The following is an 18,714-nucleotide window of genomic DNA, read 5'->3' on the forward strand; positions in this document are numbered from 1 at the left end:
CATTGTCTCCCAATGCACGTTGGGATGAGATGAGGCTGGGCTGTGTGTAATCGCCCGCTACGGCTTCTTGATCCATCTCATCATACTCTGGCTGCAATGCCTCCTCTTTAATTCTCTGCAGAGAGCATTGCAAAAGACAGACAAGTGGGATGCTGACACTAATGATGGCGTCATCGCCACTCACCATCTTGGTGGCCTCCTCAAAGTTTGTCAGGATGGTACATATGTCAGACATCCAGGTCCACTCCTGAGGTGTTATGTGTGGAGTCTGACCTGAATATCGACGGCCTTGTTGCAGCTGGTACTCCACAACTGCTCTCTTCTGCTCACAAATCCTTTGCAACATGTGGAGGGTAGAGTTCCAACGTGTGGGGACATCACACACCAGTCGGTGTGCCGGAAGCTGCAAACGCTGCTGCAACACAGCAAGGGCGGCGGAAGCTGTAGCCGACTTGCGAAAATGAGCTGACAGGCGGCGTACTTTCACGAGCAGATCTGGCAACTCGGGCTACGATTTAAGAAACCGCTGAACCACGAGGTTAAGCACATGAGCCAGGCATGGTACGTGTGTGATCTCACCTCGCCTCAGAGCCGCCACCAGGTTACGGCCATTGTCACACCCGACCATGCCGGGATGTAGGTTCAGCGGTCTCAGCCACAGATCTGCCTGCTCTTTCACAGCTGTCCACAACTCACAAGCAGTGTGAGGTTTATCACCTAAGCTTATGAGTTTCAGCACAGCCTGTTGCCGCTTGGCGGAGGCAGTACTGCAATGCTTCCAGCTTGTAACTGATGTGGTGATATCTGAGATGGAGGCTGAACATGAGGAGGAGGAGGATGCGCAGGAGCTGTACACTGTGGGGGCAACTCTGACTGACATAGGGCCCGCAATCCTCGGTGTGGGGAGGATGTGTTCCGTCCCAAGGTCCGACTGGGTCCCGGCTTCCACTATGTTTACCCAGTGTGCCGTCAGAGAGATGTACCATCCCTGGCCACAAGCACTTGTCCACGTGTCCGTTGTCAGGTGGACTCTCCCAGTAACTGCGTTGTTGAGGGCACGGCAGATGCTTTGGGACACGTGCTTGTGTAGTGCGGGGATGGCACACTGGGCAAAATAGTGTCGGCTGGGGACCGAGCACCGAGGGACGGCCACTGCCATAAGATTGCAGAAGGATTCCGTCTCCACCAGCCTAAAAGGCAGCATTTCCAATGCAAGCAGTCGTGAAATGTGCGAATTTAGGACTGTGGTCTGTGGGGCGTTAGCTGCGAATTTCCGCTTTCGTTCAAAGGTCTGGGATATGGACAATTGAACGCTGCAGTGGGACGTGGACGTGGACGTTGATGCTGTTTCTTGAGAAACTGCCATAACAAGTAAAGACTGAGAGGAGGGGGCATCTTTACACGCAGTATGGACAGGGGATTGCCTTGCACACACAACAGGGGGTTCTATTGCACGCACAACAGTGGAAGAAGCAGTGGTGACACCCGCTGACACTGGTCGTGGACCCTGGGTTTCGCCCCACAAAGTCGGGTGCTTTGCTGCCATGTGCCTGATCATGCTGGTGGTGGTCAGGCTGGTAGTTTTGTCACCCCTGCTGATGCTGGCATGGCAGGTGGAACATATGGCCTTTTTGGGGTTATCAGCAGAGTCTTTAAAAAATTCCAGACTCTGGAAGACCTACCGCTTGTACTGGCAACGTCCCTCGTGTTGGTGTTACGGGGAACGGTTGCCTGCCTTCTGTCTGCGACCACCACACTGCTTCTTCCTGCCTGTTGGGGTACTCTGCCTCCCTCCCCCTGTGTGCTGCTGGCCTCACTCTGCATGTCCTCCTTCCACGTTGGGTCAGTTACTAGATCATCCACCACCTCCTCCTCTTCCACTTGCGCACCACGATCCTCCTCCTCACTTCCTGGCAATTGTGTCTCGTCATCGTCCACCTCTTGTGACAGATTGCCAACGTCGACTTCCTGTGGCCGTGGCTGTTCAAATATTTGGACATCGCAACATGGGATCTCCTCTTCCACCACTTCAAGCGTATCAGGCGAGGGGCCCAAATATGGAAATGGACCAGTGAACAGCTCTTCAGAGTGTCCAAGTGTGGGATCACTTGCTGTCTGACGACACTCGGCATGGTGGGAGGAAGGAGCATCAGGGTGAGGAGGAGTATGCGGTCGAGACTCACGGCTACTAAGAGTTGACCGTGTGGAAGACAGACCGGAGATGGTGGTGCCCAGGTAACTGGAAGTATTGTCTGCTATCCAATCAATAACCTGTTCACATTGATCAGTTCTCAATACTGGTGTTGTTCTGTGCTTCCCTAGTAATTCGGTCAAGAAGTGGGAGCGAGAAGATGTGGCTGTTGGTTGTGGCACATTTTCACCTTGGCCACGGCCCCGTCCTCTGCACGAACCATCACCAGAACGTCCACTTCCACGTGTCTTGCCACGCGCCTTGCCCATTGTAAATGAAGTAAAATAGCTTACACTTGCACTATCAATGGAAAAAGGGTAACAAAAGAGTAGATTAGAACCGTGGAAGAGGAAAACCACAGTTATTGTTTACTGGGGTATACCACACTTTTTTAAATAGAGATATTTGCGGCTGAACAGTGAGCGACACACTCAAACTGCTTTTTTTTTAGATACCAAAGGCCCAAAACTGGATAGTACAGCGATTTGACCCGTGGAACTGCGAAACCACACTGGGATGTCGGGCCTACTCAAGACTATTTTCAACAGATATATTTTTGTGTCACAACAGTCAGGAGACACTACTGTTTTTCTTTACGGAAAAAACTACCAAAACCTGAATAATAGAGATTTTTTACCGTGGAACAGCAAAACCACAGTTATAATTTACTGGTGTATACCAGGCTTTTTAACCGGTTCAGGACCGCCCACTGTACATAAACGTCGGCGCTGCCTGGGCTCTGTGCAGCGCCGACGTTTAAAAACGGTGGGTGGTCCCGCAGCGCTCAGGACCCCCAGGGTCCTGCTAGCGCTGCGGTACCGGTTCAGAGCGATAGCTCTGACATGTGGCATCATGGGGACCTGATTGGATCAGGTCCCCATGATGTTAACCTGTTCCTATCTTCTAGATGCCGCGATCCATAGCGATCGCGGCATTTAAAAGATAGGGACAGCCGGTGGTCGGCGATCGGGACCCCCCACATACCTGTCAGCGGCGGGGATCCCGGTGCTGTGACCTCTGACATCATCGAGACCTGATTGGCTCAGGTCTCGATGATGTCAGCGTCACACCAGCCAATCAGAGAGATCACCAGGGAAGTTTGTTTTAGCAACAAACTTTCCCGGGCGATCTGCCTGATAAATGCAGTTTCTCCTCCGATCTCAGTGAGAGAGCAGAGGAGAAACAGTGTGACAAGAGCTGTCAGCCTTGCCACTGTGAAAGTAAAAAAAAAAATAAATAAAAAAGAAAGAAAGTAAGAGTTAGGGTTAGTGAGTCTGTCAGATCAGTCAGTCCTGTCAGATCAGTCCAGTCAGATCTGTCAGTCCTGTCAGATCTGTCAGTCAGTCAGTCCTGTCAGATCTGTCAGTCAGTCCTGTCAGATCTGTCAGTCAGTCCTGTCAGATCTGTCAGTCAGTCAGATCTGTCAGTCAGTCAGTCCTGTCAGATCTGTCAGTCAGTCAGTCCTGTCAGATCTGTCAGGCAGTCAGTCCTGTCAGATCTGTCAGTCAGTCAGTCCTGTCAGATCTGTCAGTCAGTCAGTCCTGTCAGATCAGTCAGTCCTGTCAGATCAGTCAGTCAGTCCTGTCAGATCAGTCAGTCCTGTCAGATCTGTCAGTCAGTCAGATCTGTCAGTCAGTCAGTCCTGTCAGATCTGTCAGTCCTGTCAGATCTGTCAGTAAGTCAGTCCTGTCAGATCAGTCAGTCAGTCCTGTCACATCAGTCAGTCAGTCCTGTCAGATCAGTCCGGTCAGTCCAGTCCGGTCCCGTCCTTTCAGTCCGGTCCGTTCAGTCCAGTCAAAAAATATAAAAATAAAATGGCCCGTCAGACTTATACCGCAGAGGAGGTGTATGCCCTGCTGTGTTCTGACACTGATGACAGCGCAATCTCAGATGGAGATATGGATTTTGAGGGCTTTAGTAGCGGCGACACTGAGAGCCCAGAAATGAGCAGTGATTCTGTTCCATCCTCAAGCCCAAGGACCAGTACAGCAATAGGGGCAAATAGCGCTACTGGAGAAACGTCTCCAAATCAGGGAACACTGCCCAGTACAAGCGCTGTCCCTGCTACTAGTGAATTGGCGCACGCCAGTGTACAAGGGGCGTTGCCACATGATCTAGCATTTCCCAGATGGGAGGCTTCAGATTCGGCTGCTCCATTCAGCCCTGATTTCAACGCCATTCCTGGTATAAATGTGGAGGTGGAAGATTTTGGACCAATTCATTTTTTTAATTTTTTTTTACAGACAGCTTGCTAGAGCATATTGTCGTGCAAACAAATTTATACGCGTCCCAATTCATAAGCCAGAATCCCCGATCTTACTATGCTAGGGCAAATTTATGGACACCAACTAATGTCCCGGAAATAAAAAAATTTTTAGGACTTACATTTGCCATGGGGCTTGTTAAAAAACCGAGCATTCGATCCTACTGGTCCAACCACCCTGTTCAAGCCACCCCTATGTTTTCAGTCATTCTGCCTAGGACCCGTTATGAAATGCTCATGCGGTTTTGGCATTTTAACGACAATAGTCAATGCCTGCCCAGAAATGCCCCAGAACATGACAGGTTATATAAAATTAGACCCATCATTGAAAATTTGTCAGAAAAATTCTTAAGCCTCTACACCCCAACACAAAATATTTCTATAGACGAGTCCCTTGTAAAATTCAAAGGAAGACTGCACCTCAAGCAATTTATCCCATCTAAAAGGGCAAGGTTTGGAATAAAGCTCTATAAAATGTGCGAAAGTTCAACCGGATACACATCCGCTTTTCGCATATATGAGGGGAAAGATAGCCAACTAAACCCACCAGGATGCCCTACTTATCTGGGGACATCTGGAAAAATTGTTTGGGAGCTGATAAGTCCATTTTTTCAAAAAGGCTACAATCTATATGTGGACAATTATTACACCAGCATACCCCTATTTAAAAGTCTGGTTGAACACAACATCGGGGCTTGTGGGACCATCCGTAAAAACCGTCAGGGGTTTCCACAACCATTGGTCAACCAAAAGTTTCAAAAGGGGCAGTCAGGGGCTGTACGCAACGGAGAGCTGCTTGCCCTGAAATATAGGGATAAGAGGGATATTTTTGTCCTCAGCTCGATCCACACAGATGCCACAAGGGCCACTGTAGAACTAGGATCCACCACTCCGAAGCAAAAACCTGTGTCAGTCATTGACTACAACAAACACATGGGGGGTGTGGACCTTGCAGACCAGGTTCTACAGCCATACCAGGTATCAAGAAAGTCCTATACCTGGTATAAAAAGTTGGTTATTTATTTGTTTCAGGTGGCCACATACAATTCTTTTGTGTTGTACAAAAAAGCAGGAAATTCAGATCCTTTTCTTGATTATCAAGAAAAGGTAATTGAAAATCTTGTCTTTCAAAGTGTTAGCCCCGCTCATCCATTAGAATCTGAGGATGTGAAAAGACTCACTGAGCGACATTTTATTGCACTTATTCCAGCAACGGAAACAAGAAGGAACCCCCAGAAAAGATGTCGTGTATGTACTAAGAGAGGAATGAGGCGTGATACCCGCTACTATTGCCCACAATGCCCATCATTGCCAGCCTTATGCGTCACTGACTGCTTTAAAATCTTCCACACAGAACCACGTTTTTAAACTGTAAAAATGTATCCCAATTTGTCATTCAAACATTTGGTTCATTTAGTGAATGACACATTCGAGTAGAGCTCACTTAATTTCCAGGGGGGGTTCTCCAGAATCTAAACCTTCCATTGCGTGCTTGTTTCTGGAAATCATCCATTGAGTTAAAATGGTCACTAAACCCATAGATGAATTCCCAGAGGGGTTTCATTTCCAAAATGGGGTCACTTCAGGGGGGATTCTTTAGCTCTGGTACTCTGAAAAGTGCCAGAACAGCATAATCCCCCCTGAAGTGACCCCATTATAGAAATGACACCTCTGTGGGAATTCATCTATGGGTTTAGTGACCATTTACCTATCTACTTATTTTCCCACCACTAGATTAATTTATACAGAGGAGTAGATTGTAAAATTCGGTCACTTGTTGTGGGTTTCCTCTGTTTAGGCACCTCAGGGGCTCTCCAAATGCAACATGGCGTCCGCTATCCATTCCAGTCAAATTTCCATTCCAAAAGTCAAATGGCGCTCCTTACCTTCCAAGCCATGCCGTGCGCCCAAACAGTGGCTTTGCACCACATATGGGGTATCAGCGTGCTCAGGAGAAATTGCACAACACATTTTGGGGTCCATTTTTTCTGGCTGCCCTTGTGAAAATTAAAAATTTGAGGCTAAAGTAGCAGTTTTGTGTTAAAAATGTGTTTTTTTATTTTCACACTTCAACATTATAAAATTCTGTGAAGCCCCTGGGGGTTCAAGGTGCTCACCACACATCTAGATAAGTTCCTTGAGGGGTCTAGTTTCCAAAATGGGGTCACTTGTTGGGGGTTTCCTCTGTTTAGGCACCTCAGGGGCTCTCCAAATGCAACATGGCGTCCGCTATCCATTCCAGTCAAATTTCCATTCCAAAAGTCAAATGGCGCTCCTTACCTTCCAAGCCATGCCGTGCGCCCAAACAGTGGCTTTGCACCACATATGGGGTATCAGCGTGCTCAGGAGAAATTACACAACACATTTTGGGGTCCATTTTTTCTGGCTGCCCTTGTGAAAATTAAAAATTTGAGGTTAAAGTAGCAGTTTTGTGAAAAAAAGTTAAATGTTCATTGTTTTCTTCCACATTCCAAAAATTCCTGTGAAGCACCTGAAGGGTTAATAAACTTCTTGAATGTGGTTTTGAGCACCTTGAGGGGTGCAGTTTTTAGAATGGTATCACTTTTGGGTATTTTCTGTCATAAAGGCTCCTCAAAGTCACTTCAAATAAGATGTGGTCCCTAAAAAAAATGTTTTTGTAAATTTTGTTGTAAAAATGAGAAATCGCTGGTCAACTTTTAACCCTTATAGCTTCCTAACAAAAAAAAATTTTGGTTCCAAAATTGTGCTGATGTGAAGTAGACATGTGGGCAATGTTATTTATTAACTATTTTGTGTGATATATCTCTCTGATTAAAGGGCATGAAAATTCAAAGTTTGAAAATTGCAAAATTTTCAAAATTTTCGCCAAATTTCCGATTTTTTCACAATCAAACACAAGTGATATCAAAGAAATTTTACCACTATCATGAAGTACAATATGTCACAAAAAAACAATCTCAGAATCAGGGGGATCCGTTGAAGCGTTCCAGAGTAATTACCTCATAAAGTGACAGTGGTCAGAATTGAAAAAATTGGCCCGGTCACGAAGGCAAAAACAGGCTCTGGCGCGAAGTGGTTAAAATATATATATATTTGCGGCTGAACAGTGAGCGACACACTCAAACTGTTTTTTTTAGATACAAATGGCCCAAAAGTGGATAATACAGAGGTTTGTACCGTGGAACTGCAAAACCACACTTGTATTTCTCGGGCCTACACCAGACTATTTTCAACAGATATATTTGTGTCTGAAAAATCAGGGAGACACTATTTTATTTTTTTTTTTACAGCAAAAAATGCAATAAGCAGGATAATAGAGATTTTTTACCGTGGAACAGCAAAAGCATACTTCTGTCTCTCTGGCCTACACCAGACTATTTTCAACAGATATATTTGTGTCTGAAAAATCAGGGAGACACTATTATTATTTTTATACAGCAAAAAAATGCCAAAAACAGGATAATAGAGATGTTTTACCGTGGAACATCAAAACCACAGTAATAATTTACTGGTGTATACCAGGCTTTTTAAAATATATATATATTTGCGGCTGAACAGTGAGCGACACACTCAAACTGTTTTTTTAAGATACAAATGGCCCAAAAGTGGATAATACAGAGATTTGTACCGTGGAACTGCAAAACCACACTTGTATTTCTCGGGCCTACACCAGACTATTTTCAACAGATATATTTGTGTCTGAAAAATCAGGGAGACACTATTTTTTTTTTTTACAGCAAAAAATGCAAAAAGCAGGATAATAGAGATTTTTTACCGTGGAACAGCAAAAGCACACTTCTGTCTCTCTGGCCTACACCAGACTATTTTCAACAGATATATTTGTGTCTGAAAAATCAGGGAGACACTATTATTATTTTTATACAGCAAAAAATGCCAAAAACAGGATAATAGAGATGTTTTACCGTGGAACATCAAAACCACAGTAATAATTTACTGGTGTATACCAGGCTTTTTAAAATATATATATATTTGCGGCTGAACAGTGAGCGACACACTCAAACAGTTTTTTTTAGATACAAATGGCCCATGGAACTGCAAAACCACACTTCTATTTCTCTGGCCTACACCAGACTATTTTCAACAGATATATTTGTGTCTGAAAAATCAGAGGCACACTTTTTTTTTGGGGGGGGGGGGGGGGCACCAAAAGGTTAATAAAATGGGTATTTGTACATTGTGAAGGAGGAAAAAAAAAAGAGGATTTAGATAAAAAAAAAAGGATTTTTCCTGGCCCCCGGGACCTGGAGCTAAGTCCAGCAATTTCAGCAACAGGAGCAGCACACAGGACTGTAATGCAGCGTTTGCTGGTATAACCACTGCGTCTCCTATACAGCCTGCCTGCCTGCCTGCCTGATATACCTGCGATGGATATTAGTCCTGAGAAGGACTGTTTGTTTGATCTGGCAGCCTTTCCAGACCCTACACTAACTATTTTGCAGGATATATCTCTCCCTAAATCAGCAGCGCTGTCCCTACACTGTCTGATCCGGAGAAACTGTGTCCAAGATGGCGGCGCCCGGTTTTAAATACTCGAGGTGACGCTGTGCGGCCAGCCAATCACTGTAATGCCCACAAACAACATGGCTGCGGCATTACAGTGACTGGCTGGCAATCCCTGCATGTTCATTGGCTCTGTAAAGAGCGCCAAACATGCAGGGCGGAGACCCGAGCTCCCGCCCGAGTAACCCGGAAATGCTCGGTGCTCGCCGAACATCCCGAGTAGCGTGATGCTCGGGCGAGTACCGAGCAGTGTCGAGCATGTTCGCTCAACACTAGTGGTGACGCCAAATAATGATATCGATTTCTTTTTTCTCATTCACTTTTCATTTTGTTGATAAAAATAATGTTTTAACATCTCTATTTTTGAAGCATCCTTACTCAGCAGCATTTTTTCACACCTGTCTAAAACATTTGCACATGCTAGAAGAACAAAGGTTTTGTAGGTAGAAAGTACTTGTATAGATAATTTTCTGACCATGCATTTTGTTCCCTTATTTAGGCACCGGCCAACCTCATAAGCAATAATTGTGCATGTATGGCCAATGTGATCCAGCGTTAGCTCATGCTAAACTATGTAATGGTTAAAAACTCTCCGGCAGAATTTCAGTCTGGCGACAGTCACCTCCCTGTTCTGTGTCCCGGGCAGGAAGCAGTGTGCTGTGTGTTGTGTTTGCGTGTCTGTGTGTTGCTCGGTAGCCAGTGTTTATCTGGGGACACACACACTGTCACACTTAACAACCAGCTCACCCCAGGCCATGTGTGGATGTCATTTGTGCACTTCTGCAAAAGGGCATAAGTCAGTAAGATAGGGCATGGGTTGTGCAAGCAGGTTTTGTAACCCTTTGGTGCAATAAGCACAGAAAAGGTCTGAAAAGAGTAAAAGTCTAATAGTTTAGGCAACAGCCACCATTTTTCCTCCCAGTTTTATCAGTAAGAATTGAACTCCCCATTTTAAATCTTCCTTACTGTGTGCCCTCTGGGTGAGGGAATCAGTATGGACTTATCAGAAATGTATGTGCTCCAAGAAAAAGTTTGTCTTTTGGATTATGTAACTTGGTGGTGGAGCCATCAGTTCCATAGTGCAGGCCAACTTCAGGAGGACTTATCACAAATGTCTGTGCTCGAAGAAAGAGTTTGTGTTCTGGATCATGCAGCTTGGCGATGGAGCCATCAGTTCCATGGTTCTGGCCAACTTCAGGAGGACTTATCAGAAATGTCTGTGCTCGAAGAAAGAGTTTGTATTTTGGATCATGCAGCTTGGTGATGGAGCCATCAGTTCCATGGTTCTGGCCAACTTCAGGAGGACTTATCAGAAATGTCTGTGCTCGAAGAAAGATTTTGTATTTTGGATCATGCAGCTTGGTGATGGAGCCATCAGTTCCATAGTTCAGGCCAACTTCAGGAGGACTTATCAGAAATGTCTGTGCTCGAAGAAAGAGTTTGTGTTTTGGATCATGCAGCTTGGTGATGGAGCCATCAGTTCCATGGTTCTGGCCAACTTCAGAAGGACTTATCAGAAATGTCTGTGCTCTAAGAATAAGTTTGTTTTTTGGTTCATGCAACTTGGTGGTGGAGCCATCAGTTCCATAGTGCAAGCCAACTTCAGAAGCATGTGTTTCTTGGCGGCCAAGACACGAGTGTTACTCATGTGTTTGAGCCACTCAACAAAGCTATTAAAAAAGGATCCTGACCCATTTGTTCCACTTTTGTTAGAAGATCATGTAAATCAGTGGCTCACAATCATTATGTGGAGTAAAACATATCATATGACAGGGGTGAAACACAGATTTATGTGTTTGAGCCACTCAACAAAGCTATTAAAAAAGGATCCTGACCCATTTGTTCCACTTTTGTTAGAAGATCATGTAAATCAGTGGCTCACAATCATTATGTGGAGTAAAACATATCATATGACAGGGGTGAAACACAGATTTATGTGTTTGAGCCACTCAACAAAGCTATTAAAAAAGGATCCTGACCCATTTGTTCCACTTTTGTTAGAAGATCATGTAAATCAGTGGCTCACAATCATTATGTGGAGTAAAACATATCATATGACAGGGGTGAAACACAGATTTATACACATTAAAGACACTGAACCAAACTGACTTTGGTGGGACTGGCTGACCATCCAACTCTCTCCTGGTTGGTAATGTCAGGGAACAGAAGAATTAGGAATGTTGACCTGTCATCTGATAGCGAGTTACCGCTTCAACCACCGAAAATACAAAACATGCATACCAAGCCAAGTGCAGCCCTGTGCTGAATGGAGAGAAGGTGTGCACGTGTCGCCTCTGCTCCATGTATTGTCTATGGGATTGCCAAGGGCAGCGCTCTGCTAGTCCCATAGAAAATGAAGGGAGCAAATGCCACACATGCACACCTGGAGACTGGAGAGCACTGTTCTCTGGGCTCTAAACCCACGATCTCAGGATCGCTGTGGGTCCCAGCAGTCAGAGACATGGTGATTAGTAAATTATCCCCTTTCTAATGGATAGGGGATAACTTGTTTTTTTTGGGGGAATAACCCTTTACCTTTTAATCTCTGGTTAAAAGAAAGGTTTTTGGATGTGCAGGGGTTTATCTGTTGTGGGTGCAGGGGTTATATTTGCATCTTGGCCCCAGAGCCTACAGGGGCCCAAAAATCCCTCTGTCACATATGAGAAGACCAGTTTAATAAAGACCAGTGTTAGATGGGGGACTTGTTCTGTTCGCAGGGCCGCTCTGATCCTCTGATTTCTCAATGAGACTGATACACTTGCACCGAGAAAGTGACTGCTGGTCCATACAAAATAATTTTTCATTTTTTTTTATGCATCTTCAAAGAGAAAGCGGACTTGAACTCTAGCGCCACCTATTGGTTGTAGCAATCCGAAAAGTCAATATTGTTTCCACTTTAAACCCCAACTCATTTTTTTATATATTTTTTAATCTTTATTTACTAATGATGTAATGAAAGGAACTTTACAAATCACATGAAGAAACGTTCTACACATCAGAGTGTTGATCATAGTACGATGGCCAAGGATGGGCAGGAGCCTTGTCTGTCAAGTTCTCCGGAGGCTTCCTGCTCTCTGGATGGTCCAATGCTCCATCATAAACCAATGATTAAACTATGTTCAACTCTGATGCAAATACTGATGTGTTGGCAGGAAAAACAGCATAAAATATGCTCATTTTTTTTATAAATTTTTGATACTTTTTTATGCGTTTTTTCATGCATTTTTGGTGTGTCTTTCCCATTCATTAGAATAGGTGAAAAAGACAGTAAAAATGCTGAAAGAATTGACTTTCTGCAGATTTGAAATCTGCAAGAAGAAAATAAGCAATGTGTGCATGAGACTTTACTTTCATGACACTAGAAAAGCTTCAGCTTTTGTGACAAATCTGCACAGAAAAAAAACGACAAAAACGCAGCAAATGCCTAACGTGTGCACAGACCCTTACTCTTCATAATTCCTATAGAAGTAACATAAGTCTATCATTTTTTGCTCCTGAAACATAACACTTACATCTTTCTATTAGCAGTGCAAAGAATACAATCTGTTTTCTGCTTGTAAAGATTTTACCAATACACATGGAAAATGATGACAAAAGTCAGCAATGCTAGGGATGACTTCCAGAAAATGGAGCATTCATAAAAAAAGATTTGCATGACACTTAAGAAATGTATAGATGACTATGTTGTGCTATGAAATACAAGAAGTGGTTCGGTGTCACATTATAAAGCCCGGCAATAATTCTTGTAAATGAAGCACGTCTGCAAGAATGTACTTACATACTGCGAGAGCCATAGTGATATACAGGGACATACTGCTCTATAAATAACCATGTATATGAGTATGAGAGTCCTGATGATATACAGGGACACAGAGGCCGTAACTAGAATCCTACGAGCCCTCGGGAAGTAGGGGGGTGAGCCTCATGGTTGGGAGAAAGCCATTACTCTGCGGCTGTAACATTGAAAAAATTGCACTTGGGCGTGGTACTCGTCTCTCATGCCTTGGCATGGTACATGAAGATGGGGGTCCTGGCTGGGTTTGTTGATTTGTGCTATGAAGACCATAGAAGGATATCTAAGGGAACGAGCAGTATCATGGTAGCATGCTTATCATGCTACGCCCATGCAGGTCACCTGATGTGGTGACTTCGGCAGGCCAGGACTGGATGTTGAACTGCTCAATAAGGGAGACCACCACACAAAAATAATCAACTCTTTACTAAACAGCAACTTGGTGGGAACTATGGACATTAGATAGTGGGTGCAATACTCCACAAACGTTTCCTTTAACACACGGAGCATCTGCAACATCTTCACACATGTTCTCCCTGTCCTTCACAGAATGACTCGGTTCTATCTCACTCAGTCCTATCTCTTCACCACTACCCAGCACAGTCCAGTAAGTAAGAGTCCTATTCTCAACCCGCGGTTCCGCGTCCTCTCTTACTCTTAAAGGAACCAGTTTTCCAGTATGACCAATACTTAGATTCTCTGTTTCTGACACCTTGGAACTCCCGCCCCGGGTACTCTCTTCCTCTTCAAGGAACTAGTTTCCAGTATGACTGATTCTTAGCTTCTTTCTTTCTGACACCTTGGAACTCCTGCTTAGGCACTCTCTTTGTCTCACAGTCTCTGTCCCATCCTAGCCCATTACCTCTCTGAGTTGTAAACTCAGACCCACACTCCTATGGATTCTGTCCCAGGACTCGTCTCCCGTTGATCACTCTGTCCTTTGGTCACTTCTCGCTTTCTCTCTCTCCTCAGGATCGCGCTATCCACTGCCTTGGTTTCCACTCAAGTCAGTGACACCTACGTCATGCGGCTCTGCAGACTAGTCAGACCTTAGGTCTGCTTCTACAGCACGCTGAGCCATATCTAACATAATTTAGGTTCACCACTGTGGGTGGGATTTGGGTTTTCCAGATGTTTTTAGCTAATTCATCAACTGCGACTCTTTAAAAAATGCTAAATTTTGGTGCAAATGTTGCAATATTTTAGCTTAAAATGCTACGTTTTGTGCTAAAAAGTCTCAAAAAAGCTTAAAGACAAAAAATAAAGACCATTTTGATTTTGCGCTAAGCACATGAACCAGATGCATCCTTTTGTAGAATTTAGTGCAATAAAAGTCAACGAATACCACAAAACAGACAAATAAAAGTGACTTTAAAAAAACACAAATTATGGATTAGGCCCATATATATTCTGTGGACACATTCCATACATTCACAGAGCTGTGTGTGTGTAATGTATAGGCAGTAAATGGGTGATGAATGTATTCTGAGCATAGCAGAGTTGTATTTGCAATGTGTAGACAAGAGAACATTGCAAACACAGACCCAGACTACACTGCCTGCCTTCCTTGTTTCATGCAAGTGTGTGTACCAGTGGCGTAATTATAGTCTGATGGGTATCGGTGCAAGATTTGGACTGGGGGCCCTGCCGCCATCCTGAATGTATATATATATATATATATATATATATATATATATATATGTATATATATATATATATATATATACACGTTGTCCATCCTGGTATACACAAGTGCTTCTCACTCAATTAGAATATTGTCAAAAAGTGAATTTATTTCAGTTCTTCAATACAAAAAGTGAACCTCATATATTATATAGAGTCATTACAAACAGAGTGATATATCTCAAGTGTTTATTTCTGTTAATGTTGATGATTATGGCTTACAGCCAATGAAAACACAAAAGTCATTATCTCAGTAAATTAGAATACTTTATAACAACAGCTTGAAAAATGTTTTTAAAATCCGAAATGTTGGCCTACTGAAATGTATGTTCAGTAAATGCACTCAATACTTGGTCAGGGCTCCTTTTGCATCAATTACTGCATCAATGCGGCGTGGCATGGAGGCGATCAGCCTGTGGCACTGCTGAGGTGTTGTGGAAGCCCAGGTTGCTTTGATAGCAGCCTTCAGCTCGTCTGCATTGTTGGGTCTGGTGTCTCTCATCTTCCTCTTGACAATACCCCATAGATTCTCTATGGGGTTAAGGTCAGGCGAGTTTGCTGCCAATCAAGCACAGTGATACTGTTGTGTGTAAACCAGGTATTGGTACTTTTGGCAGTGTGGACAGGTGCCAAGTCCTGCTGGAGAATGACATTTCCATCTCCAAAAAGCTTGTCGGAAGAGGGAAGCTTGAAGTGCTCTAAAATTTCCTGGTGGACGGCTGCGCTGACTTTGGTCTTGATAAAACACAGTGGACCTACACCAGCAGATGACATGGCTCCCCAAACCATTAGTGATTGTGGAAACTTCACACTAGACCTCAAGCAGCTTGGATTGTGGCCTCTCCTCTCTTCCTCCAGACTCTGGGACCTTGATTTCCAAATGAAATGCAACATTTACTTTCATCTGAAAACAACACCTTGGACGACTGAGCAACAGTCCAGGTCTTTTTCTCCTTGGTCCAGGTAAGACGCTTATGGCGTTGTCTATTGGTCAACTTTCCATTAATATGCTTGGATACAGCACTCTGTGAACAGCCAGCTTCTTTAGCAATGATCTTTTGTGGCTTACCCTTCTTGTGGAGTGTGTCAATGACTGCCTTCTGGACATCTGTCAAGTCAGCCATCTTCACCATGATTGTGGAGCCTACTGAAACAGACTAAGGAACCCTTTTAAACGCTATGGAAGCCTTTGCAGGTGTTTTTTGTTAATTATTTTAATTTACTGAGATAATGACTTCTGTGTTTTCATTGGCTGTAAGCCATAATAGCAGAAATAAACACTTCAAATAGATCATTCTGTTTGTAATGACTCTATATAATATACAAGTTTCACTTTTTGTATTGAAGTAAATAAACTTTTTGATGATATTCTAATTTAGTGAGAAGCACTTGTATGTTCCTCATCCTGGCCCCATTCTTGTATATATGACGCACCCCTGGGCCTGTGTCGCACAGCGTTGCGCATGCAGGAGCTTACCCGGAGCCGGATCTGTTGAGGATTGTAGTCTCGTGGCGGTGACCCAGTCCGTGCCCAGGGAGTCAGACTAAGTGGCGTTGTATTAGTGGTAGATGTTGGACGACTACGCCACCCGTTGAATGCATCTATGGAGCTGCCGCTGCAGGGCAGACCGCTGAGGCCGGTGGAAGGATTGTGCAGCGTGGATGGGATAACCCCCAACGGGAGGGGTATGGCCTCAGGGCAGCCGACGTGGATGATGGGGGTAGCAGGAACCACTCAGAGACGATGCGGTGTAGTTCAGGGTCTTTACTGGTGATAAAGATAGACCCTCCCGGAGTACTGGCTAGCGATCGGGGCCTGGTCAGTCCTTGAGCAGATGGGATCTCCCCTGGCCAGGCGGAGTTGTAGGCCTCCCAAACTGACTGTACTCTTCTGGCTACCTTGCTAGAGGCGGGTATAAGTAGCCCACGTCCCTGAGTGTACCGTGTGGTGCTCACCCGTATGGCCGGTGACTCGGGGCCTTCTAGTGGCGTCCGCTCCACGACGGCGGTGCTGGTCCCACGCGTGTGACCGTGCCTTCGGGTTTCTTGGCCAGAGGACCTGAAATCCCCTGCCGGGCGGTTTCTGCTGCTGGGTAAAGATTAGTCCCCACAGCCTCGGACTCCGGGTCCGGTGATAGCTTCTCAGTCAGGGCGAGCTCTGCAGCTGCCAGCCCCTGACTCCTTATAGCACTGCTCCCACAGAGCTCCTGATGTTCTTTTCCTATATCTGCTGCTCTTCTCTGTCTCTACTTCTTCTCTACACACTAACCCTGCCTCAGCCCTAGGTTTATATAGGGGAAGTTCTTCCCCTCCCAGGACTGGGCAGGAGGTGTGGCATGCATAGGATCCCTGACCAAGAGACCTCCCACCTGCTCTCAGACGTAATATCTCTATCACTGTGGCAACCAGACCCCTGGGGTGTCACATATATATCACACATCCTGGTATATGTCCCTTATCCTGGGCCCCATCCTAGTATATATGTTCTGCTCTTTAACATATAGAAGAAAATAAACCATTATACTCACCAAGGACGTACATAGAAGAAGTATAATGCACCCCCCATAGTCCTCTATATAATATACTGCACAACTCATAGTAATCCATATAGCATAATGCACAGCCCATAATCATCCATAAAGTATAATGCACAGCCCATAGTCATCCATTGCAGTATAATGCACCCCATAGACATCCATAGTAATATAATGTACCCCATAAACATTCATAGTAATATAATGCACCCTCATAGACATCCATAGTAGTATAATGCACCCCATAAACATCCATAGTAGTATAATGCACCTAATACACATCCATAGTAGTATAATGCACCCCCATAGACATCCAAAGTAATATAATGCACCCCCATAGTCATCTATAGTAATATATCAAAGAATTTCAAAAATAAATAAATACTCACCGTTCATTCGCTCCCACATCCTCTTGTGAAGTCAGCAGGACTCGGCGTGCGATGAGAGCATGTGACATCACTGCCATGCGCCCCGTCACGTGCATGCCGACGTGAGCTGCTGGCCTCTGATTGGCCAGCAGCGTGTATTGCGGTACGTGGACCCGCGCGCCGCAATACAGTTCAGCTGAATGTGTGTCCGAAGATTGGGCTAGGGTTAGGGTTGGGGTTGGGGTTAGGTTTGGGCTAGGGTTAGGGTTGGGATTAGGGTTGGGATTTTTTTCAAAAGTAAAAAAAAAAAGATAACGATATGGCAACTAGTGTTGAGCGCAAGTGCTTGCTACTTTAGTTTGCATCGGGTGCTCGGGTATGCACTGAGTATCGTGGGTACTCAAGTGACCTGCTCGAGTCTCCGCCCCATATGCTTCGTGGTCAAAAAAACCTCGCGGGGTTTGCCTGCCTTGCACGAGTGATCCCCTCATAGTTTTTTTTGGGTGTCTAATAACCGTGAAACATGCGGGCGGGGACTCTAGCATGTCACTCGAGCACACGCAATACATGGTGCATACCTGAGTACCCGATGCAAACTCAAGTAGCGAGCACTTGCGCTCAAGACTAATGACAACTTATTCAATATGATGACCTAATGTTATCAAATTCTGTGTCGTACCTCTGGGTTCAAAATGTTCACTATACCCCTTGATAAAATCCTTGAGGGGTGTAGTTCCCAAAATGGGGTCACTTGTGGGGGTTTTTCACTATTTAGGCACATCAGGGGCTCTCCAAATGCGACATGGCGTCCGCTCTCGATTCCAGACAATTTTGCGTTCAAAAAGTCACACAGTGCTCCTTCCCTTCTGAATTCTGCCGTGCGCCCAAACTCTGTATTTTCCCCACATATGGGGTATTGGCGTACTCAGGAGAAATTGCACAAAAGTTTTTGGGGTCCATTTTCTCCTCTTACCCTTGTGAAAATAAAAAAATTGGGGCTAAAACATCATTTTTGTGGAAAAAGTTTGATTTTTTTATTTTCACGGCTCCATGTTATTAACTTCTGTAAAGCACTTGGGGTTTTAGGGTGCTCACACACATCTAGATAAGTTCCCTGAGGGGTCTAGTTTCCAAAATGGTGTCACTTGTGGTGGGTTTCCACTGTTTAGGCACATCAGGGGCTTTCGAAACGCAACATGGCGTCCGCTAATTATTTAAGCAAATTTTACATTCAAAAAGTCAAATGGCGCTCCTTCCCTTCCGAGCCCTGCCGTGGGCCCAAACAGTGGTTTTTCCCCACATATAGGGTATCTGCGTGCTCAGGGGAAATTGCACAACAAATTTTGGGGTATATTTTTTCCTGTTACCCCTGCAAAAAT

The sequence above is a fragment of the Phyllobates terribilis genome, unplaced genomic scaffold (genome assembly GCF_046119375.1).
Source record: "Phyllobates terribilis strain yellow unplaced genomic scaffold, ASM4611937v1 Scaffold_13__5_contigs__length_258822181, whole genome shotgun sequence".
Taxonomy (NCBI): domain Eukaryota; kingdom Metazoa; phylum Chordata; class Amphibia; order Anura; family Dendrobatidae; genus Phyllobates; species Phyllobates terribilis.